Below are 24,995 nucleotides of genomic sequence, written 5' to 3' on the forward strand. Positions count from 1 at the left end.
TCGCCGGTTTATAGTTCCTGGGATCCCGCCGGAACCCTGCATTACATTGGCCACCCTCCAGCCTTCAAGGCCTGCAGCTGTTTGAAAGGGTGCAGGTTACTACAGGCTCACAGTTTCATGTTTTGAGTTCTGTGGGGTGGATACTATCCAGTCCTGGAGATTTGCTACTCTTTAGTTTTGTCAGTCTCCTCGCTGACATCCACCATTATTGCAGAGGTTTGCTTTGCTTGCTCAAAATCATCCCCCCCAAAGAACTTTTCTGGGGTGGTTATGTTCCAGACCTCCTCCTCAGTAAAGACAGAGGTAAAGAAGTCATTCAGTTTTTCTGCTGCTTCCCTGTCCTCTCTGAGCACCCCCTTTATTTACCCCTCTGTCATTTAATAGCCCCTCTCAGTTTGAGTAAAAAGGGAGTGGATGGGGGGAGGGAGCCTTGGAGATCACAAAATCGTGCAGATCCATTGTAAGAGACTCCTAGATCCCTCCCCTAATATATATATATATATTTCTTTTTTTTAGGGTGTGTGTAAATGTTGATTTATGCTACGTGCTCTTTATAGACATACTTTTCAGTTCAAGAGATTCATAGGCGGTTCCAAAATTATTTGTCTAAATAGCCTGGACGTACGTCCAACTGGAGAATTACACTTGAAGGAGCTTATCCCACAGTGTTTTGTTTTGGCGGGCCGCAGGGGGTTTCTGGCAGCTGCATAATGGGGGTCTGCCTGCTCTCCCGAGACCTGTCTTAGGGGTGAGGCAGTGTGACAGGGTCTTGCATTTGAGTCCTTGAAATTGGAGCATGTTGGCATTCAGTAATTAGGTCAGCTGGTTTTCCATGCATGGCATAATGAGACAGATTCCTAATTGTGGGGTGGGAGGCGGGAGGGGTGGCGGTGTGTTGTCCTCTATCATTTTGAAGGAGGACATTTGGGCTGGTCCCAGGCAGGGCCCACTTCTGGGTGTTGCAGTCCCAGCTGGCCCCTGCTGGGTCTTCAGGAAACCATTCTAGCTTTTTAATCCATGCATTAGAACTTGGCAGGAGCCGTGGTGGAGACTAGCACGTCCCTTGGTGTGCTAGTGCTCAAATTCTGACAGAAAATACCTTTTTGCTTGACTGCCACTTTTCTCTCTTCTAGAAGTGTAGCATTGTATACAATTATGTAGTAGCCCTTTCTCAGACCTTGACACCACATGTGAGGTCAACTCAAGATGCTGCTTTCTGGCAGCAGTGCTTCTGTTGTCTTCTCTCCATTTGGAGGGAAAACAATTGGTGAGAACTGATTTTATTCTGAAACCTGTGGTGAGCTTTAAAAAAAAAAAAAAAAGAAAAAAACCCAAAACAAAAGGCTATCTCCCTCCATCTCTGCAATTAAGAAAACAGAGTTACAAGAAAACCATAAATGCAGTTGGGTAGAGGTTGGCGTAAAAGGCTAGTGAATGTTCCAGAATGCGAGCTTTTGGGATTACTCGGGTGGTTTGCTGAAGGCAGCATTGTGAAGCCTTCCGTTGATTTTATAGAGGGATTGTCTTAACTGGTTTGTTGATTTTTTTTTTTTTTTTTCCTTTTCAATTTTGTTTTCTTTTGACAGGTTGATGTGATACCCGTTCCGTCTACTCTCTGGAATGGGCACCACATTGGCCTGCTGAAAAACCCCAAAATGATTTATAAAGGAAACCAACAAACCGGTTGCATAACGAAGATCCTGCTATAAGGTCAATGGAAGGTTCCATGATGCCAACTTCAGCAAACCAACCAAGTAGTCGCAAAAGCTTGTATCCTGAGACATTTAATAGAGAGATCCATTACAGAGATCCTGGCTCGATGTTCCCCTTGCTGGTTATTTTCTCACTCCACCCCCATCTTATTAAAAAGTCATCAAATTCTGTGGTGGTCTTTTGAATGTTGAAGAAAGGTCTGGGTGTAACGATGGTCCCTGCTTCTTCTCGGGACACGCATAGACTCACTAACCAAATGCTTTGAGTTCTTTTTGTGGTGTATAGATGTTGAGGCTCCCGGGTTTGCTTCGTGGGTACTATGGCAGGGTTGAATCTTAGTCTTAAGCCAGGGCATGTTGGCTATGACCTCAACTCTCGGATTTCCTGCCGGTCCCCTTTATGCGTCCATTGTGCCAAATAGCTTCCTTCTGGAGCTCGTAGGGTATAATATATACAGGCTAGATATCGAAGTGAGCTTGGAAGTTTTTCAGTCAAACCGGTGGTGTCTAAGACAATTGGGTCTCGTTCTGTATCTTTGTTACATTTTCCCGATTTCGGCTTTGCGTCTCTTGGCGCTTGATGAGGATTTTCTGCCTCTCTGTGGGCAGTAAGGAGCAGTCGCTTGGCACTGACATGCCTCGTGGCAGTGCCGTTGTTGTGTTTTTTTTCCCTCTTTCCTGTTAGGGGAAAATCAACAGCAGTGTTGCCCTATAAATCTGGAACAATTTAATTAGGCCGTGCGGATCAGTTTTCGTACAATAGGCCATGGGTCCTTCCTCCCCTCTGCAAGACCACGCTGATAGAAGAAACGGTCACGTGTTTATGGAAGAGAAAAGGCTCGTTTCAGGGACTAGGATTTCGACTGAGGCAGGAAAGAAAAGGACAAAAGAATGGGCTAGAAAGTTGTTTGTTCCCCGTATCCGTAGGACAGGAGAGTGTATGGGTCCCTCTTTATCATAGCTGCCGGAGCTTGTCGCTTGTCCTTTATTTATCCTTTTATTCAGAGAATAGGTGTGATTGTTTTTGTTTTTTTGTGCTAGAAGAAAGGCAAGCCATGAGTAAATTGGAGTTTACTCGCACTACACGTGTGCCTCGCATGGGGGACGGACCTACACCCTCCCCCCGCCGTAATCAGGCTGGAAAATATATTTGCTGCGTTTTTTTCTTTTTTTCCCCTCTTTCTGGGCAGATCTGGCGCCCTCTTTCTGGAGTTATCGCACCAGCTACTCCTTTCCCGCCCGGTGCAGTGTGTCCGTGCTGCCTCCGAGTCCCGCGACCCAGGAGCCCCGACCTTCTGTGATAGGATCTGTGGCTACGGGTTTGTGGGTCTCGGAGGAAGGCACCGCCGGTTCTGTTGCAAGTGGCTCTGAAAACTACTTAGAAAGCTTGGGCACTGGCTAAAGGTTTTAGGAGCCAGGGCAAAAATGTGTCTGGCTTTGTAACTTCTCCCCCTTTTTCTTGTTTTTATTTATTTCACATTTTTTTTTATTGTGTGTGGTTTTTAATTATTTTTTAATTATTTTTTAATTATTTTTTAATTATTTTTTAATTATTTTTTTTTTCTCTATCTGTTTCAATTATTTTTCTCTTCCCCTGTCCCTCCCCTTCCATGCTAACAGGCAACAGCCTCAGGCCAAGGCAGCTCCTCCTGAGCGAGCGGCAGGCACCAGTTTGTAGGTGGCACCTGGGAGCTTTCTTCCCTTGGCCAGGACAGGGGCTGCATACTGAAGGGGTATTGAGCGCCTTTCCTGTGGTCCAGCCATTCTTGACCTTGCTGTGCCCCCGTTTTGCTAACTGAGGAGTAATATATCCTGGCTTCTGCAGAGAGAGAGAGAGAGATGGAAAACGCATGATCTGTACCATTTGAAAGCCATTTTGCATCCTGTGTGACAGAAGCATTGGCTAAAATAAATAAATAAATAAATAAGACTGATTGATTCTTTACACTATGTAGTGCAGGAAAACAAGGCAGAGAAAGATGACTCTGTCCAGTAAATGTCAGAGACATGCAAGATAAACTCTCTCATTCACCAGGTACCCCAGCATGATCCTCAGAATGGCACTTCTTACGCCACCACGGTGATGTTTATTGATACCTCATCAGACTCGGGCGAGAGACTGGAATTGGCCTGGCACCCCACCTGCCCTCTCCCGGCCACCTTCCACTTTTCAGCCTGCGAGAGGACTCTCGTCCTCCCCTTCACCTTGCTTCTGGCCCCTGTCATACTTCCCAGATCTGTCCGTCTCTCGGACGGTCCTGAAGCGATCAAGTTTCCGTTCCTGCTGCCTTCTCACAACTGGGAAGAGGGTGGGGGGGGGGGGGGGGCATTGTCGGGATGACACCTGCCTGCCTACCCGTGCTCTTCCAGGACCAGTGCTGTCAAACAAAAGTGACACTGGTTCCTCGTCCCTCTTTTTCATGTGGTTCGGGAGCTAGAAATACACTGCAAAGCCTTCCACCCCAGAGATGGCTGCAATTGGAACTGATGTGCTAAAATGATAGTAAACATTTTTTAAAACGTGCTCTCTATTTTTAGCACTATTTTCTTTTCTTTACTGTCACGGTAAAACCTGTTTTTTTTTTTTCTTTAATTTTTTAAAATTTCCAGCATGATAGTTGTATATTTAACAGTGAGCGAGGTCCAGCTGATGCTTCTAAAGGAGCTCGCCTGATCTCTCTCTGTGTGACAAATCCGAATGAGCGCATACTTTACAACCAAGCAGTATCCCAACACCAATTCCAATTCAAGGCAGTTTGCGAGGCCACGGTAAACAGACGCGTCGAGTTTAGGTTTTACCACGCCTCTATGCATTATGTCTGTCATGGCGCACTGTTTGTGCACTCGTTTTTAAACTCGCGGCCGATTGCATATACTGGGAGATAACGTTGGTTTTCCGAAAAAACAAAAAACGGGGGCAGAAAATTTCCTGAATGTTGTTGGATCTTAATATTCATCCTATAAAGGTAGATCTTACCGTACCAAGAAAGTGTGAGACTGGGAAGGATTTTTTGTTTTTTTCATTGAGAGGAAGACACATCATTGACAGTGGATTTTGGGACTCCATCCTGTCTAGGTTATCTTCTTACCTCCCCTATTGCACTACTAGTGTGGATCCTCCTCTGCCGCCATTCCGCTATCAATTGGTCTGGCCTGGACCCTCTTCTCTTCTAATTCCCTTGGTGCTCTGATCTCCCATGGCTGTCAGTACCTTCTTTATGTTGATGACTCCCAGATCTACCTCTCCATGCCAGAAATTTGACCAGGAATCCAGTCCCTCATCTTAGCCCGACGGTCTGACAATGAGGAGACCTCATGTGACTTGTGGGGAGGGTAATGGGGAGGGCACGCTGGAGGGAAATGTTTCCAAAACAGAGAGAAGAGATGGGTTCGGAGAACTTGAGTAACCTGGGTTTGGTTTAAAGAGAAGTCCTGGGAATAATGGCTGAGCTCAGGATGGGCATTACCGAAATAGGTGACCACATAGAAGACAGCGAGTAGAGACTAGAGGAGCATGGAGATTGTATCTTGCCCCCTCCAAAAGAGAGCAGAGCGTTTGGAGACCGCTAATGGAGAACCGATTTGATAAGGTTAGAGGACCTAGAAAATCAGTCGCAGCTCTAGAGCGTTAGTCTGGGGAGGGAGCTACCTGAGACAGAGAAGTTCATTGATTGATTGTTCGCTAGGTATCTTAAGCTCGGGAGATAACCCAGGGGCAGATGTGCAAGTGAAAACCTACGGTGCGTAGAGCTTTGGAACGACAGCAAACATACGTGCAAAGGCAGATGACAGCATGTCCGCGTGCTTTCCCGGTCAAAGATCGAGTTAGGATGAAGGCTCGCCAACCAGGCAGCGTAATTTGAGAAGGTAATAAGCTGGTGATGTAGAACGACCTATTCCAAAGTACATTAAAAAAAAAAAAAAAGAGAGAGAAAAAAGGGAGGGAGTTGAAGGAAGTCTCTGCAATACTAAATAAAAAAAAAAGAAAATATCCGCTATAAACAGAACTTGCCCATTCCTTGGCGACTTTTTTCATGATGAGTAACATCGGCAGCAGAGGCCTGGAAACTCGGGGCCCTGCGGAGCCCAAGATGGTGGCAGAAACATCCTTGCCGAGGCGCGGCATGTCTCGGTGGCAGCCAACCCACCTGGGCCCAGCTCGGGTAAAGCAGCCTGGAGGGGCAGGGACAGAACCGATGGGAAGCCCCTATCGTGTTTTGTTTTGCTGGGGCTCCTGGGTGTCGCCGGGAACCAGACAAGCTTCTAAGGAAGGTGACGTTTGAGTTTTAGTCTGGCAGCATATTCTGGAGGAAGCGCATAAATGTGACGTGGAGGGAAGAAAACGGAGGCCATGTTGACATGTCTACGGAAAGTAATGAATTGCCTGACCCTCCCTCCCTCCTGGAGGCGCTGGACAGCGACCTTCCTCGGCCCTGCAGGTCCTCTGTTTGCTTTGATGGGTGGGGGAGAGGGGGACTGGGGGATCTAGGGTTTAAGGCAGGAGAGGGAGATTGGATTGGGGGGGAGTGGTGGTGGTGGATAGTTTTAAAAACGTGGTGTTCGGTGGCGGGAAGTGACAGGAGTGGGATACCGCGCAGGTTATGGATGCCACAAGAAATATCTTTTTGGATAAGTAGGCAGCACGGTGGTTGTGTCACAGCCTTTCTAAGCGTGAAAGGGGCTCAACAGTCACGAGAGAGCTTTTCTTTAAAGAGACTTTCCCGGCTCATGGCTGCCGTACTTATGATCCAGGACACTCGCATGAGGAGGGGGAGAGATGAGAGGTTATTAGGTAACGGGAGCTGGCCATGGCATTGCATACGGGAAGAAGTAGTGGCAGAGAAGTTGGTGTTCTGTCATCATCATGAGATTTTATGCCCTTTGTTGGATTCTCAGGATCTAAAAAAAAAAAAAAAAAAAATTAACCCACTAGTTCAACTCGCTTCTTGAACTCCCTAATTACCAAATCAAGCGGTTACAGCTATTCTAAAATCCCGCCATGAGGATCATCGAATTTATGGGGCTCAGAAAATGTGATCCTGAATCTCCTGTGGCAGTGTCCATCACCGTATCTGATTTAAGAGCCCTATGCTTAGTACTTTGCATTTTATTCTGGCCGTCCGGTGCATCCCCTGTCTGTGTCCTCTGATCATCGTCTCAAATGGGTTCTCGCTAGCTCCCGTCTCCGTCGGTTATACACCGTGGCATTGCTAGAGAAACTACGTGACCCCGCGCTTTGGAATTCTTTCCCTTCTGACATCCGTGTCAGATCTGATTATTTTTTAAATACAGGAGCGCAGAAAAAATGTTTTGTTTTTTTGTTTGTTTTAAATCAAGCTTTCAGTAGTTAAAATACTGCCACAGACCATGTTAATTTAGTTAGACATTTGTTCAAGGGATATAACCTACAGTACCTGAATGTAAGCCGATGTGATGTCTCTGATCGAATGTCAGTATATAAATAAAAATATAGCATTTTCCTTTTCGGCACGATAAAAGTTGTATAGTTGGTTTAATCACCTGGGCTCTTTTGCTCTTGTAGATTTTATTGTTTTGGTTTGTGTTTTTATGTATTGACTGTCTATGTAGGTGTTTTATTGGATAACGTATCACAGGTGGGATATAAAATTGCAATAATTGAACTGAGATGGGGAAAGGCAGACTTAATTTTTCTGCGCATGACGTATTGTAAATGTTTATGCTCCCCACAAGAACCAGGGAGAACTTTTTTTGAAATGTTTTTCTTTAAGACTGGATGAAGTTCAAAGGGGGTCTGCTGATTTTAGGGGGAGATTTTAATTCAGCAATCTCTCCTGCATGGGACAGCTCATCTGAATTGGACGGTTCCTTGAAAAAAACCAAACAGGTTAAGAATGCCTTAAATGAATTGCTACTTTGGGATTAAATAATATAGGGTGAATTTTGAATCCTAACCGAAGAAATTTTTTACATTCTACTGTAGACCCAATGATCTTCCATACTGCAGTGATGGGGGGGGGGGGGGGAATGAGGTATCCATGTGGAATTGTGCAAAAACTGCACTCGGAGAGAAAAACCCTACCATGGGCCTGGAAAAAGAGGAACTGATTGCTGGATTGCACAAAACAAAAAAATAAAAGGTCAGACCTGCCCCCAGGCAGATTTACACTAAGACGGTAACTTTCAACAGTGTGTGTAAGTCAGCAGATGCGTGCCGAAGTGGGCACGGGGAAGTTATGCTTGTGTCTTATAAACTACGCGGCAGGAGCCCCGCAAGTAATAAAGTGCCGCGTCTCCATCCCAACAGTACGTCTGTACGTTGCAGTATGCATGCGTCTTTTTAACGCAGGGAGCCGCATGCTTTCTACATGTATTTTAGAAAAGTACGTGCACGAGTTTTACCCATGAAATAATTATAAGGTGCGCATAATTACTGCTTGGAGGTAGGTATTTTATAAAGTATATGTGTATTCCGTTTTATGAAAATGCTGCGTGCGCGTGTACTTGGAATCGCCAGTTCACCCACGCACTCCAGCACTTAACACCCAAAAATTGCCGACAAGTATGGTTTCCATTTCCGTGACTGAGGGCATATGAACTGGTTTGGTGATGTGTGCATGAATACTGCTTACAAAATACTAACTTGTGTGCATACTTCTGAACCCTGCTCAGTCATGCTCCTAACATTTACGTGCGACACTCGTAGGATGTGCATACTTCAGGGTTTTGCAAGATATTACTTGGGCATGTACATGTTGCATACGTTTGCAGCTTCCAATTTTACTCCTTAAACTAGAATCAGCTAGAGGCAAACTTAATACCGCTTTCCCAGATAAGATTAATCATAAACTATAGTTACCCTGTTCATAAGAAATTTTAGTTAATAAATTGAGCAAGCTATTAGCGTGGAGGTCAAGGAATACAATCGCCCAAGCTACGATTTTAAAAATTAAGAGACCCGAAAGGAGAGCTGGATTGTGAGAATGATGTAATACATAATACGTTTTCCCAGTTCTAGATTCACTCTCAAGGGGAAGAGAGAAGACATATATCTGAGTTTGAAATACTGGGAGCTTTTAAGGATTTAAAAGTCTCACCCAGACCCCTGGCTTGGACGGCTTTACAGCTAAATTCTACAAGCAGTTTACGTACTGCTTGGCGGTACCTCATGCAGTCCTGTATAATTCTGTTGGGGGAAGGAGAACTGCCTTATTCTATGCGACTGGCAAGAATAACTGTTATTTCCAAAGAGAATAAATCTGTGTGAGTTTTACAGCCCCGTTTCACTATTTAAAAAAAATATAATTACATAATACTGGCAAAAATCCTAGCCTCTAGACTGGCCAGTCTATCGAACTAGATGGACATGGACCAGTTAGGTTTTGTTCGAGGCAGGAAGATATGGGATGATATCCGCAGACTACTTCATCTGGGCTTTCCAGGATGGTCTCGTTTCCTCCATACTTGTTTGTGTTAATAATGGAACCCTTTGCTGAGAAGATTCAGAGTAATTTGGATATTAGAGGTTGGCTCAAGGGGGAACACAAGATGACATTGTTTGCTAATGATGTTGTGTTCACCTTGACAAGGCCCAAGGTCACCCTCCCCGAATTACTGCCGTTTGAAGAAGTGGCAGGTTTTATAGGGATGTCCGAAGCTCTAAACATCAACTTAGCAAAGGGATTGGTGGACACGTTAAAAGCAAGCGTCCCCTTTAAGTGGGTCTTGGATGGTATTAAATACCCAGAGGCCAAAGTCGCAACAAAGTTGCAAAGGTTTTCCCAGATTAACCATCAAGCTTTTCTTGCCTCCCCTGCATGGGATCTTTAAATTTGGTCTAAACTTAGTTTATGGCTGGGGCCTACGGCGATTACGAAGATGACAGTTCTACCAAGGTTCTGTTATCTTTTCAAAACCTTTGGTTATTGAAATCTCTGATAAATCTCTTAAGCTCATGAAAAGAAGGATGTTTGACTTCATTTAGAGGAGGCAGTCATCTAGAGTGACTAGAAAAATGCCAGTATGTGCTATGAATAGCCAATGTTTTAGCTCTTCTAAGAAAGCTGATAGATGGGCAGGCATTCTCAAATAAGAAGCAGTAGGTGCAAACGGAACAATATATTGTTGGAACCACCCTGATCCAATACTATATCTGGCTGCCCAAGGCAATGAGATCCCCGAAGATGCCTGTGAACCCCACCTTTACTAGATATTCTGTACATTCATGGGATAAGCTGTGGGTTAGTCCATCTGTTCTTTATACTCTTGCAGCTATCTCCCAATATGTACAACTCAATTTTCCCCCTGGGTTTTCAGGAATTGGGAAGAGAGAGACTTGAACAAGCTAGGGGAATTTTGGGAACAGGAGAAGGGTTTGATCTTTGGATCTCTCTACAAGATAAATTTCAGCTAACATCATCAAATCTCTTGGATAATAAGAGCCTTACATAAGTGATAAGGTAGGCACAAGACAACACTTGACTTACCAAGTAAAAGGTCTTCGATGAGGAAAGGGACAATTCTAAAATCTATTTTGATACTAAACCAGCATTCGGAGGTCAAACCCAATCAAATGGTGGCATGGAATTGTAACTTATCCAGTGAAGATTGGGATGCAGTTTTAGAGAGGATAGGCAGAACTTCAATATCGGCCACAATAAGTAAGAATAATAAATTGCAAAAGATTTATCCCGCTGATAAGTGCGAAAGCAATGTGGACAAATAGGGACAGTGCTACATATTTGGTTGGATTGTCCCAGGGGTGCAAGGGTACAGGAGGAAAATGAGTATCTTGATTTATAGTGTAATGGGGCGGGGGGGGGGGGGGGGAACAGCTTTCTTGGGCTCTAAAAGTCTTTCTTCTGGGACCACCTGTTGTCGAGATCTGCCCCAAAGTTGATGTATTGAGTAAGCGTCATCTGGCTGCAGTGAAATGTGAAGTGGCTGCACCCAGTAAGTCTGTGGTTTAAAACTAATGTGACAGATCTACATTTATGTATTTGTTACAATATTTATATTCCACTGATAATGACAATGTCTCCATCCTGGAGAAATTGACGGCCGTTAATAAGAATAGGCTTGATTGGTTTGACGCGATATCGGAACACTTTATTAAGTGGAGTCGAGAGGATCTTCCTGGAGTGTATACGAAAGTAGAAAACAATGATTTCCATGTTTATGCTATAACGTTTGCTGATCCTCACAAAGTTGAAGGAAAGGATATTTAGTTTCCTGGATTAGATTAGGGGGAGAGTTTGGAGACTTCATTGAATGGGTTGCTTAGAAGAGGTATCTCATTTTTCTCCACAAGTAATCTGTTGTTGAAGTTTAGATAACGCGGGATGTAAATATTTTAAGAATTAACGTTAAACATTACCTGACCCCCCTATCCTGGCAGTATGATTTCTGCGTCACGGGCTCAATTTAGCTTGCACTGGCAGAGCCTGTCTTCCAAAAGCAAGCTATCCACCCTCTTCTACCCACAACCCAGAATCGTGAGTAGCAATAAAACTTAAATACTATACATACATCATAGAAAGAAAGAACATGTTTAATGCAAAGTAAATTCTTTAATTAGCTGTAATGTAGACCAAGAAAACTTTTATTCATGTCCCATCAATACCCCTTGCAATGCTCAGGAAGTGGAGGCAGGGGAAGCCAAGGTGCTGAAGATCTGGAAAATGAGCAAGTTAAGGTCACGTCTTCCTCGGTGGGTGTACAAGCATCTATTGACGTGACACAAAACCGGCACTGGAAGCTGATACGTTAGGTGCTGGTCTCCTCTCTGCTGGGTATCAGTTGGGCCACTCTGCTCTTTCTCTCTCAGGTGCTGACCTCTATGGCCCACAGAGGAGATGCTTGCCTCATCCTTGGTTCTCGGCTTTTCACAGGTGACGTTTTACTGTATCCGTAACTGGGCAGTGAGCTTTGGTTGTGCCTCCCTACTCCCATGCCGTATTGCTGATTCTTCAACACCTTTGATTTGACTGTTTCACAGCTCCACACCCCCTTTTCTAATTTTTAAAATAGCACAGCTTCCGTTTAAAAGCTTATGCTAACCTTTTTTTTTTTTTTTGGAAGGTTTTCTTTAGGAATAAAAAAACAGCCTATGGAAATTTTTGACTTTCAAAAACTGACTTTTTTTTTTTTAAATTCCTGCACCAAGCGGAGGCAGATATCTGATGAATATCCTTCAGGGTGGTGGTGCTGGAGGTGGGGGGGGGGGCATCCTGAAAGCCAGGCCTGTTTGCAGCTCTCTGGGATACCCCCTCCCAGTAACAAGCTTGTGTGATTTCAGCTGCTGGAATCCAAGAAATATTGTGCCTGCTGGTGCCTTTTTGATTGCTCACTGATGGAGCGTGTGCCTTCTGGTTTCTGGTTAGCTCAGTGCCTGAGGAAAGGACCTTTTGTATTGGTGGGGGCTCAGTGTAAGTGTGTGTGGGGGGGGGGGAGGGAGGTGTTCCCAGATTGTGCTATTCTAATAATTGCAAGAGCTATCAAGGTAATATAATATCTCATACCGTGTCCCTCCATTTCCCTCTCCCACGAACAGCTCTTTCTTTGCTCCGTGGCAGGACAGGTCGCATGCAGAAACAACTTTTGTTAGTGAGCTGGTCGTTTGAGAGAGTGCCACTTAATCCTGCGGCCCATCAGGCTTCCAGTCAAATCACCGCTCTATACAAATTGTGGATTTTTTTGGTGCTTTAATTACCTGCCTTTCCAAACCCAAGCTCAAAGTAAATTACGTTGAAGTGCAGTAAGATCGTTCCCTGCCCACAAAAGCTTGTAATTTTAAGTTTTGTAGCTGAGCCCGGTGGAGGGTGTAGTGACTTACCCAAGATCACAAGGAATTGGAGCCCTGCATTCCCTGGCATGGGTACCAGAATCACTTGATGACTGCTCGGATGCTACGGACACCAGTTTCTGTACGGTAACGCCCACCAAACACGAATTCAGACTGGTCCTCGCTCATGAAATGAGTTTTAGGCCTAAAAGACTCTCTCCTTTTTGGCATCAAATGGAGAATTACAGTCTGTAGCAGTAAATGGCAAGGTGTGCTGCTTGCCATACAGTGCTAGGGCCGGGTGCTCGTGTGTGACTGAAAATAAAATATGTCCCGTTTATAATGGATTCTGCCCCACTCCATCCCTCCCCAACCCCGCATATATTGTGAAAATTGCCTGCATTAAAGGGACCCTATATGTGTGTGTGTTCCCATCACTCGCGGGTAGGCATAGCCTTCATAGCAGCCATGGCTAGTGCTCAGCCTTAGCAGTAGCCCACACATCTCAGCTTGCTGGGGTTGGGGTGGATGATCCAAATTTTAACTTTTTAGAAAATAAGGGGAAAAAAATATCCCCAGGTTGGTCGTAAGCTCTTGTTTTTTTGGAAGTTAAATAACTGCATGACAAATTTTTTTTTTTTTTTTTAAAGAAAGGCAGAAAACATTTTAAGCTTCTTCCATCATATTTTGATGTTTTGGGTTTTTTTGGGTGTTTTTTTTTTTTTTTAATGAAAAGAATTTGGAAGTTCAAGTTAATTGACGTTCTGGTTGTGAGGTGCTGAGGTGAAGCAACTCAAATAAAAGGTTTTTGTGTTGGATTTAAAAACAAACAAAAAAACCCCATAAAGCCAGTGTGTACAGACACAAGAAGAATGAAAGAACCAAGGTTACCAATTAAAAAAAAAAAAATTACCTTTCAAACTGGATTAAAGTACATTTTCAAGATGGTTGGAACTGGTTCATCTTGCAGGTATGAAGCTGGTTTCTGAAGTGATTGGCGATGAGCGAGAAATATAGTACGGAGTCTTTTGTGTTCCCTTTAGTAAGGACTTAATAGAGGATATCGATAAGTCACTTTTATTATAAAAGTGAGTGGGAAAAATGAAGTTTGGTTTACAATTGGTCCTTATTTTATTTACAAAAATCTTGTTACTGTCTATTCACGGATAACATGTTGGGGACTACCTCCTCCGTCCCCTCACTGGGCTTCCACCTCCCAGAGGATGAACTTTTTTTTTTTTTTACTGAATTTGTAAATGGGAGAAGGTTTTTTTTTTTTCTACTCTGAGATGGATAGAGCCCTTGTCCATGTGTTCTAATAATAATATTCTTGTAGTCTCTTGACTGTAGAATTTGATGCCACTGTAGGTTGTGCCTTAAGGATCATGAGGCTGATGTTGTGTGGTTTTTGTGCCTTATTCCATCTATCATGAAAAGATAAAAGGGGGAAGTGGGGGCTTGAGGCTACCCTGCTGGGATTCTTGTCTAGGAGCTCCGGGTTCTCACTGCTTGATGGTCGGCACCGCGCCTTCTGTAATCCAGGCTTCTGTAATTTGGGACCCTGAAAAGTGGTTTGACCAACTTTAAAAAAAAAAAACAACCCAAAACAAAACCGTGGCAGCTTCCAAGTATGGGACACATGGCAATTTGGAACTCAAGTGAAAGATCTAACACCGAGATCACAGGACACGCAATCTTTTTTCCCGTCTCTCTCTAGAGAGTGACAAATTAAAGGTTTGAGTCCAGGGGCCACCAAACCACTGTGAACGCGACTTTTAAGATCAAGGAGAAGAGCTGTCCCTTTTTTTTTTTTTAATGGTTAGTGTTCTGGTTTCAAAGTGGTGCGGTTTCCAAAGACAACATGAAACCCTTAGCACGTCTGGAAACTGTTCTTCAGTCTGTTTTGCTCGCCACAGATGCATTAAGTTAGGCCAATATCCAGGTATCGCCTACAGCATGGCGGAAGATCCTTCTTGCTACATGTGCTAAGATTGAAAACTTTTCATTTTTTTTAAATTCTCGAGCGTTGATGCGCAGGGTATCTTTTGGGGCAATGCCAATGTGGGTCTGAGAAAAAAGCGTTCGCAGCTGGCTGAAGCTGCACTGCCCATCGTCAATGCCTGGAGAATTAAAAACTGCCTCTCGATAGGGCACTTGCCAGGTTCTTATGGCCTGGATTGGCCACTGTTGGAAACAGGATGCTGGGCTTGATGGACCCTTGGTCTGACCCAGTATGGCATGTTCTTATGAATGTTCCTCTTTTGTAGGGCACAGTCACCGATGCAGCTTCCCAGATTTGATGCCTAGCCAGTGAATAAATAGTTCCACAGAGGACAGGTGGCCCTCGTGCTTGGAAGAGTTGTGGGGATTGTTTTCTTTAACAAATGTTTTGTTAACCAAAGAAACATTTTTTAGCTAATTAAATTTGTTCTTTTTTCTGTGGAAATAAGCTTTAGTCCTTTTCCCTGCCCCCCCTGGCTGTATATGGCTCCCTGTATAATGGGGAGAGGTCTCACGTTTTGGGGACGTTTCCTATAAACTTGTGCATTTTGTGTGCCTTGTGTAGAACGTGTTTGTCCTCTAAACAAATGCGCATAATGAACTCCAAAGGGAGCTCCTACAGACTGATTTGGTCTCGTGACGACCGGGCTGCCTTTTGGGGGGGGGGGGGGGTATCGTTGACCTTCCGTAGGAATTTGAGGGACCTGCGCAGTCTTGCAAACTTCTGCACCTTTGGGTTGCGTTGGTTGGTCCAACAGAAAAGTGCTGCAGCCCACAGGGCTTCCTGGCTGCTTCTGGATGGCTGTGGCCACTAAAAGCTGGCATCAGTAACTGGAACATGTTGATGTTTGTTGGCATCCTTGGGGTGGGTTTCCTTAGGGGAGGGCACCCTCTCTCGCCACCTTGGTTTCTCTGTGGCCTAGTCTTTCCCCCTTCCATTCTTTGCTGATGAGGCTTTGCGCTCTTTGCAGCAGAGGGATCTGGATCCGTAGTACTGGGGAGGAAGCTGATGGGGGGGGGGGGGGGGGATAGTCACTCAGAGCTTTCTCTGGTAGAAAGGAAATAACCTCAAGCGGCAGCTTTCAACAGCTGTTTCCAGGCAAGGAGACTCAGTCAGTTTCCATCCCCCACCCTTCCAACACCCAACACACACACACACACACATACATACATACCTCCTCCCCCCTCCCCCGCTGCTCTCTTTACATCTGTTACTGCCCTTTACCCACAGCCGGGCAGGCAAACTTCTGGGATTAGGGCTCGGAGGTCGTTCCCTGTCGCTGACAGGCTTGGGCCCAGTCATTTTCAGGGGGGGTGGGGGGCGGCACTGTTTATCCCACGGACTCCACTTTCAGACACCCTTAAGGAGGGGCATGGGGAGCGCGTTGGAAACTGAGAAGACCAGAGTTCTTGCGGCCTGCTTTTGAGTAAAGCATTTTGCGCCGTTTCCCCGAAGGTAATTATTTTGTTCCTTGTGTTGCTGCTTCTGAGGGCGCTCTGCAGGCTGCTGCAAACCCTCCGCGCCGGCCAAAAAAAGTGCGTGTGGGGGAGGGGGTGTCTGGCTGTGCTGGCCCGCCTTATAAGGCTGGGATTTCGTCCCACTTCAGACCGGATCCCAGCCTTAGGGCCGGGGGCTGCAGCTCCGTGTGCCCCCCCCACTTGCCAAGCTGGGATTGGCACTCTGCGAATTCCAGAAATAGGGGGCTCTTCACTGTTCTGTATTGGTGGTGGTGGTGGAGGTGGGCGTTAGCAACAGCGGCAGCTCTGGTTTCACGTAAACAGCAGATCGGAGGGGAGGGGAGGGGGCGGTCCCACTAGCTGTTAGGAATAATACAAATAATCCATGTTTCTCCGTCAGGGTACTTGGGCACCGGCTGATATCTCGTTTTCTCCTCCTCCAGGGGTGAGATTTCCCATGGTGAAAGCGGAGTCTGGGAATACGGACCCTTCCCAGCCCTGGATCATGACTTGTAATTAAATGTGTAGGACAGGGCTGTTGGGAACTGGGCAGGAAGCGGGTCCAGAACCCCCCCCCCCCCCCCCCCCCATGAAACCGGGCCTGCGTGCTGGAGGGGGGAAGCTGCTGTACGGGTGCGTCTGTCTCTGGGAGGAAAGGAACAGGCTGATCCAGAGCTGGGCTTGCCCTGTTGCATGCAGGGATGTGTAGTTCCCCATCGCCTCATTGAGTTTCCTAAGAAAACATTAGAGAAATATATTAGGCCAATAAAAAACAAAAAAAAGAAAAGCGCCATATTTTTCCTTTTTCCCCCCCTTATTTTTATTGATTGAACTTTTTTTCTCCTAAGAAACTCAGAACTTAGATTGATGCCTGCCTTGAGAGAAAACAGGACTGGATCAGCTTTTTCCTCATGACATGGAGCCAGGTGGCAGCCCCGTGGGACACCAATAGGATGGCCAAGCGGTGACTCCAGCCCTGCTTTTATCCCCACTGCGTGTGTAGACTGATTAATTTGTTCTACTACATTTAAAAATGCTTTTCTGCTACCATAGCGGTTACAAACCTATTCAAGCATAAATAATGGATGGATGGATGACGATAATGCAAAGAAAATTAACAATTTTGTAAACTACACCCAATCTATTAGTGCATCAGTATCTACACCTAGAGAGATCCTGACGGTCTAGTTCAGCTACTTGGGGGGGGGGGGGGGGGGAAGCAGGTTTTTATCAAACGTCTGAATTGGGCAGAAAATGGGGAAGCGAAGTGGCCAGATTCAGCGAGGCCAAGGGTGCCAGCTCATTGAAAACTTCCGACGAGGCAGCAGAAATATTCACCAAAAAGCTTGGCCGTTGTTGAAGGACTCAGGAGGCCTAGTTACAGCTTCCCTTCTTCCTTGAGAGAAGGGGGTTGTTGAGTGAGAAAACAAGGATTCCTTAGGGTAAAGAAATTCAAAGCTCACTGTTCACCTACGAGCTCTCCTGTGCTCGACCTGGAATATAAGGGTCATGCTTCCTGGAAGTGGATCTGAGCAGGGTGTTTGGGGGGGGGGGGGCTGGAGCTGAGTGGAGAATGACCCGGTGAGCAGAAGTTCACAGGTAGGACCGTATGGAGAAAATATCGCACTGGTCACACTTAGTAAACTTTCTTTGGACACTGTACGTGCGTAAAACTGGCTAGAGTTTGAGTTCTGGTAGCCACAATGGCCCTGGGGGAAAAACCGGGCCCAACGGAAGAATGGTTCAGGGTGTCCGTAAGCATTTAGGACCATGTTGGTCCTGACTTCAGGTTTGTGGTGCAGCTTTCATTTTTTCAAAACCTTTTTGTGTCTTCCTGTGTGAGGTTTTCTTGGAGATTTGGCACTGTTCTGTATATACTTGATTAATATTTTCCCACGGTAAGCATACGAGGGCTATCTTTTTGGGTAGCCAACAAGATTGATTTGGGGGTTAATCCAGCTCCATCTTGACGCCATGGTGCAATGAGTTGACGAGATCCCTGGTCAGGAAGCTCGCCGACACACGGCCTCCAGAAGAAGGTTCTCCCCTTTCATTATGGAGACTCCATTCCTCCAGCAGGGAAAAGCTTACTCACGGCAGCTGGAAACGACTCTCGCAATCGAAGGGGGACTGTTAACGGGAACAGAGTGTCCTGTGGAAAGTTTTGCTTTTTTTTTTTTCACTCTGTGTTGGCAGAATCATCCCAGGCATGCTGGGCACAAACCTATCTTCCCCCGATCTACTTTAGGCCCCCCCCCCCCCCTGCCTCCGTGACAAATCCTGCAGGCCATTTGTGTGTGCTGGAAGACAGCAGGTTACGGAGGTTAATGTTTTTTTCCTATCAGCTGAAGGCCAGCTGTCTCCTTGGTTCAGCTGCTCCGGGAGCCAGTTTTTAACCGCACCTCCTACACCCCCCTCCTCCTTCTGAAAGTATTCTGCTACATTTTAATTGGATTTTTGTATATAAATTTAATTACTTGTATTGCATTTATAACCGTGTTAGGTGGTTGGGTACTGTCCAGCAAGCATGAGCTACCATTGTTACAGGACGTGGCACAGCAGAGCTGGAACCAATAGGCCACAGCTCTCCCCAGAAGCCTTCCGGTTCAGTGCCGGCAGGTTGGTGTGGTTGGCTGGGCGCTCATCAAGGCCATAGGACCCAGGAGGCCGGATATTTTGTGATATGTTTGTTTTGTTTTTTTTTAATACTGCCCATCGGGATAGCTCAGAGCAGCAGCCTCCTCTAGTTTTGGTAGCTGTTGACATTATTGGTAGGAGATGGGGTGGGGTAAACTGACGTAGACCAGGAGCGATATCCCGCTAAGCGGTCGTGCTTCCTTGGCGTTTCAGTGACAAGAAGCTCTCGATAATTCCAACAGCAAAGGAAATAAGATTGAATGTGACGCAGGCAAGAACTTTCTCTGTGATTGGGGGTGGGGGGTGGAATTCCTTGCCAGAGAGTCTATGAGAAATTGTTTTGTTTGTTTGTTTATTTATTTATTAGGCTTGTACATACCGATGTTTGGAACAAGCCGTCACAACGGTTTACAAACAATTTGAAATAAAACATAGAAATCAATAAGCTGTAAAATAATAACCGATAATAACATCTTAAAATGTAATTAGAAATACAGGTCTTCAACAATTGATAAAAAAAACCAAACTAATGAATAACTGCTAAGGAGATAGGGCAAATGTTTTAGAACATTTATTTTTTTTCTTAAAACAATTAAAAGCTCATCTGTTCAAGTAGGTTTTGAACCTGTAGAAAGTGCAATGTAATTTGGTGATTGGTATGATATGCAGATTTTTTTTTTTTTTTTTTCATTTTGCTTGGCTTCATTAGTTGTATTTTATGATTGAAATTTTATCATGATGTAAACTGCTTAGCACGATTGCTTTGCCATAGGCGGGATAAAAGTACTATTAAATAAGACATAAAATGCTTTTTACGGTGGGCAGCCAGGCTATATCCATAGCTGTGTAGATGGGCTGGGCCAATTGGGTTTTATCTGCTCTTGTCTGCTGCGTTGTTGTGTTCCCTGCAGTGTAGACCATTTTGCACAGTTAAGCATGGAACGAATTGCTGACGAGACTGTCAGTTGTATAGCATGATCTGTTGACCGCTCTGAAGTTCCCATGTTGGGCAGCAGTCGCTGTCCTCTTACGATGAAGCTTCCTGTTTGTTTTTAATAGCCTCATAAGGGACGTGTTGATTGTACGTTCGATGAGCAGTGGGAAATTGTAACAGGCCCCCTTCCGTCGCCCAGCAATTGAGGTCTTTCTCATGACTTTAGGTTAGGGTCAGTATTTCCCATTGTTGACTAAATGAGGCAGAGCGATAAGATGTAAGACCCGAGCAGCATGGTCAAAAAGATGGGGGATCTCTTACTAGTTCAGCTGGGAAAGCTGTTCCTTTAGCTCAGGGATTAAAGGACTAGTTTTGAAGCCAGAAGGGTTTATGGGTTCAAATCTGGAGATCTCAGACTTGTGACACTTGGCTAAAGGGGACTATGAGGGACGGACGGAGGAAGGGGGGGAGGGGTTGGTGGTGTTTCACGCCAGAGTTGGACGGGCTCAGAGAGAAGGGGGTGACAAGACCCCCATCAAGCCGTGCGGAGAGTGAGTGAGATTTCCAGCATTGGGCTCCAAATCCACTGCCCACTCTTCCTAGGCTATGTCCACACTTTTCGCATATCAGTGAGATGGCAGCACAGGGTCTCCGATGAAGATCCACTCTTCAGCTGTCGGTGCTGTATTCATGCTTTGTGTGATGCCTCCATGGGGGCTCTGAGGAGCAGCTCCACCTCTGGGAGTCGGGGCCTGTTGCATTAAATTGAGGTTAGGCTGGTCTCTGTCCTGCAGCATCCCCGCGGCTGCGTAAATGGCCCGATTTTCTGGAGATAGTCTGCTTGTGGCTTTTTGTTATGCCGCTCTCCTCAGGAGAGAGAGAAGTCTGCGTCCTGTGGAAGTTTTTCTGTGCGTACATTTTTTGCACGCCTCTGAACTCTCCCGGGGGTCAGAGGTTACAGTGCACATTTTCTCCCCCGACACATGCAAAGTTCAGATTTCTTTTTTTTTTGTTTTTTTTTTGTTCTTCCCTCAGCAGCTGCAGCCACTGTCCAGATCCTCCTCTTCTCTCTCTCGCTCATTGCACTATCCTTAATATTACCCAGGGCTGGGGGTGCTGTATATGAGCTTCCGTGGTTATGCAGATCCCAGGAAGGTCTGAAAAAAAAAGGAGGTATGTGGTCTGCATGATTTCAAAAGCCCTGCACACAACAGTGGCCCCTGATAATTCTTGGTGGCACAAGGAAATCCAATCGATTGGTTTTGAAATCTCTCTCCGCAGCCAATCTATAATGTTAGCCCAAATAGACAAATTAAAACTTTGTATGTTATTTGGGGGGGGGGGGGGGGTGTTATTTAATCATCATCCTCATCCCTGATGATTATCAATTTTCCTCAAATATTTAATAGGCACACATGAAGTTCCCAGGCATGGGATACAGCAGAGATGAGAGAGCGCCCAGGAGGGGCCAGAAGTAAACTAGACATATGCTACCTAAAGTTTAATTTATTAGAAAGATATTGAGTTTATATAAGTAGTTCTCTCTCTCATTTTTTTTTTTTCTCCTTACCGTCTGACATGGTGATCTTGCATCTGCCTGCTATCCTAGTAATGCCGAAGGGCAGCCTTTGCGGACTCTAGGGGAACGCATTCCTAGAGGAATCTCTAGATGAGGGGCCTTGTCGTGGGGCTGGAAGGCAGAAGGCTTGGCAGTAAACACAAGGAAACGTTTCTTTATGGCCAGGGCAGTGGATGTGTGGCGCAGCCTTCCCTCCCTGATGGATGTGGTTGAGGTGGGGCCAGAAACAGTGACAGAATTCAGGAAAGCTCGGGGCAGCGATTGAGTAGGGTTTGTGGTATTCCAGTGGGTGGACTGGAAGGGAGATGGGGCCCATGTGGTCTTTATCTGATGTCATGTTCTGCATTTTGGTATGTATGAACCACTGGGTTACTTGGCCTGAGGGTTATGACTTTATAGTATACCTGTATTCATGGATATGGCTTTTCTTTCCCCCCCCCCCCCCCCCTTTCCAGATATGCTTAATCCCTTGTGTAAATACACAAGAGTAATGATTTCTTCTGCTTCTTCCTTTTTGTTCATTAACTAAGGTAATAAACCAGACATCATGTGTTTAACAGACTAAGATCACTGTGTTGTGGGGTAGGCAGAGAAGGAAGGCCTGCAGACAGTGTGCATTCTGGGAGAGCGGCTGGCCCTGACGGCTACAGCTGTTGTCTAACTTGGGTTTATGAACTTTGTGATCCATATTCATGGATAACTGGCACAACCTAGGCAGCTTTTGTAGCGTAACTGAGAGCAAAGAATAACATTTATTTTATCTGTGTTGGTAGTCTACAGAATTCTATTACCCCCCCCCCCCCTAAAAAAAAAAAAAAGAATTGCATGGTGCTTTCCCCAGAGAGCCTACAGTAGGTGTAGTGTAGGTTAAGCACTGATGCCCAAGGTCATCCGGTGCAGTCTTCTGTATTGGCTGAGGTCAGGCCCAGCTCCTGGGCTCTTCAGCTCCCCGCTTCCAACGAGGGTCTCGGCAGAAGCCCTGCCTCCCCCCCCAGTTTCTGTTATCAGTTTCCCTTCAGCCTAAACATTTGCAAATATTTTAATGTGGAAAATAAACCCCATGGGCTCTGGCTTTGTTTATTAATGTTCTAATAATAGATGCAGAAAAGAATTGGTGAATAAATGTGGAAAAATACAGCTGGAAAAGCCCGGGAGGACAGCTAGCACAGAACCCGGAGTTCTGCATCCCATGCTTGCTTTGTTCTAGAGTTTGGCCGCTTCAGACGCAGATAGCTGCTTCTTGAAGTCCTGGTAGTTTTCCAATTTGGATGTTGGGGGGGGCTATGTCACCCAGCCGAGATTTTGGTTGTTGAGGGTGGGGATGTTGGGACCGCTCTTCTGTATGGAGCGGCCTGAGCCCCTGCCCCTCTCCATAAGCCCTAGGGCTCTGTTGGACGCCATGAGAAGTGCTGAGGCCATCCCCGTGTCCAGGACTTCCTCCATCCCTCTCGCCTGTTGAGGTTCCCGGTGCCTACAAGCAGCAGCTTCATCCATTCCACCTTTTTTTTGCTAGAGCTTGATTAAATACGCCAATCCATGTTTATAGATTCAGGGGAGGAAACTGATGACAAAACCCGGATTGGTTTGGATGGTTATGTGTTCTATAATGGGTAATTCTGCAGTCAGACGTCGCCATGATTGAGCGAGTCCTTCATACCCTGTTTTTGACTCCCAGTGATACCAGTGGTGTCTAAATCCCAGCCAGGAATGAGCTGGTGAGGATGGTTTGCAGTGAATTTTGGCAGCACGTGGTTCGTTTCTTCTTTCCATTGGGCTGTCCCGTTAGCCGGGTTACTTTTGGGCCCAAAACCCGGGGTAGATCCCCCCTGGTAACCTGCATCGCTCTGCTAAGGGGATGGGAGCTAATTGGGCACGGCTCGTTTCCAGTGGCTGGAAAAGGGGAGTGGAGGTGACGGGCTTAGCCTGGCAGGAGGAAGAAATGTTAGAATTCTCTCTTCGTTGCGCCATGCGATCGGCACGCCCTGGGCCCTTCCACATGGCACGGCTCGTCAAGCGAAGGTCTGATTCAGCAGATGGAGCCACAGCAGGTGCAGGGAGCCAGCACGGCAACGGTGCTGGGTGGGAGGGGAAGGGAGAGAGTCGGGGCCTTGCTTTTAAGACTCGGCCGGCCGGAGGAGGGATGTGTGCCTTAATGGAGCTCTGAGCGGCGGATGCAATTAAGAGTAATTTAAGATTCATCAGGGCCTGGCCTGTGATCGGGCGTTGGGCACTGAGGTTTGCAGGAAGAGCTCCTGATACAATCATATTGCTTTTCGCTCATTATTAGGCTGTGGGGAAGCACAATACGTTTTGGCTTTTCCCGTGCACAGTTCACCGAGGCATTTGAAACTACCTTTTTATAAATCGCATGTTTTGTTTTATTTTTTTTCCATTTTGTAATGTGTGCTCGATCTCCAGGCTTTCCCAAACTCCCCTTCCTTTCTGCCCGGCTGTGGCAGATGTGGAGGGCAGAACAGCTGGAGACCTTGCCAGAGGGGCCCTCTTCGCGTTTCTTTCTGTCACGTGGCAGCGGGAGGATCCCCAGCAGCAGAGCCGTGATAAGTACCACGTGGGTCTCTCTCGTGGCTGAGTGAACGGGTAAAGTTGGCTTCTTGAGCCCAGCAAGGCAAAGCCCACAGTGTTCCCGCGGCTATAGCCACGGCGTCCAAGCTAATTAGCCCAAGAGGCCATTAATCTTGAGGGCGCGATAAGACTCATTCTAAATTAGATGAAGGCCTACAACAGGATCGCTAGTTTTTGCAGCATGTAAGTTACCAATACTGTGACGGTCAGTCCGGGTCTAGAGAACTGGCCCCTGATCCCAGCAGCCGAGAATTGCTCCTAGTGCAATCTTTCCTCCCCAGCCTGCCTGCACCAAGCACAACCACAACCACGTAGCCGAAATGATTGCGTCTGACTTTGCGCTGCTTGTGCGAGGCTGGCGGTCCGTCGGACCCCCAAACCCTTGCAACCAGAAATAAGAGGCTCCCCCCACGTCTGCCTGGCTGCTCGTTGCTGATCGGCAACATCTTTATTATTTTATTTTTTTAAACTCAGCGAGATTTGAGCACAGCTTTTTATTGTGCGTTGACTGAAAAACAAAACTTAAAACGTGTGTTCCTGGCTACAGATGAGCCCTGCTTGAAAGGAAGTCCTCGCTCCAGCCAGTGACACGTGCGAAGGCCCTGCATCCCTGGACCCGGTCATGGGCGAACTTGGCTACCAGGCTCAGCCCCCGCGGCCCAGTGGTGCAGCGGCGTGTGGGGCCCCAGCACCCATCCGGAGGAAGGGGCTTTGGCGTTCAGCGCGGGTTCTTTCTGCCCCTGCTTTCCCCGCCTCGCATGACAGAAAGTCAAGGCGCTCGCGCTCCGAGTGGAGCGGCCGCTGTTTCCTTGGAAACCACTTCATCGGTATTTGCGTTTTCAGCACGGTCCCTCGCGCTCTGTGGCTGCTGCTCGCCAGGGCAGGAGGAGGAGGAGGAGGAGGTAGGGAACCAGCAAGAACGGCCGTGGACATGCGGCGCCCGCGCCAGCTGCCCAAAGCGTCACTGAGTCTCGTGCTGGTGGTTTATTAGTTAACTTGAGATGAACGAGGGGCACGGGGGCGCACAAGATGCATTAAAAAGTATTTTAAGAAATCTTACTCCATAGAGTACATGCTCTTTATCTATCTGCTATATTCACCCTTGGTCTCCCGTATTTCTTGTTTAGGTTGTTTCAATGTGCATATAACCAGATGATATTGTATTATAATATAAGATCCTTTCTTTATGTAATATGTTTGATTAGTTCTTGTATATCTGGAATATGATTACACACACATTGGAAAAAATTTCTTGTAACTTAAAGCAAAAAATGCAATTAGGAATAAATTAAAAAAAAAAGTATTTTTAAGTGAAATGACTCTTCTGCC

General features: G+C 46.2%; 1 protein-coding gene across 8 annotated transcripts in view; it reads left to right on the forward strand.

Annotated features, from left to right (window-relative positions):
- The window catches only part of MEF2D (myocyte enhancer factor 2D), a 130,163-nt gene that overhangs the window by 37,912 nt on the left and 67,256 nt on the right, over positions 1-24,995 (forward strand). Inside the window, exons 1-2 of one of the 8 annotated variants that reach the window (XM_029581643.1) lie at positions 15,811-15,931; positions 16,782-16,928. The exons of 6 other annotated variants lie outside the window; for them this stretch is intronic. The gene's annotated coding sequence lies outside the window, so the exon portion shown is untranslated. Of the gene's footprint in view, positions 1-15,795; positions 15,932-16,781; positions 16,929-24,995 lie in introns of those variants that run through there. One more of the 8 variants, XM_029581645.1, reaches the window with a different exon arrangement.

The sequence above is a fragment of the Rhinatrema bivittatum genome, chromosome 16 (assembly GCF_901001135.1).
Source record: "Rhinatrema bivittatum chromosome 16, aRhiBiv1.1, whole genome shotgun sequence".
In the NCBI taxonomy this organism is placed as follows: Eukaryota; Metazoa; Chordata; class Amphibia; order Gymnophiona; family Rhinatrematidae; genus Rhinatrema; species Rhinatrema bivittatum.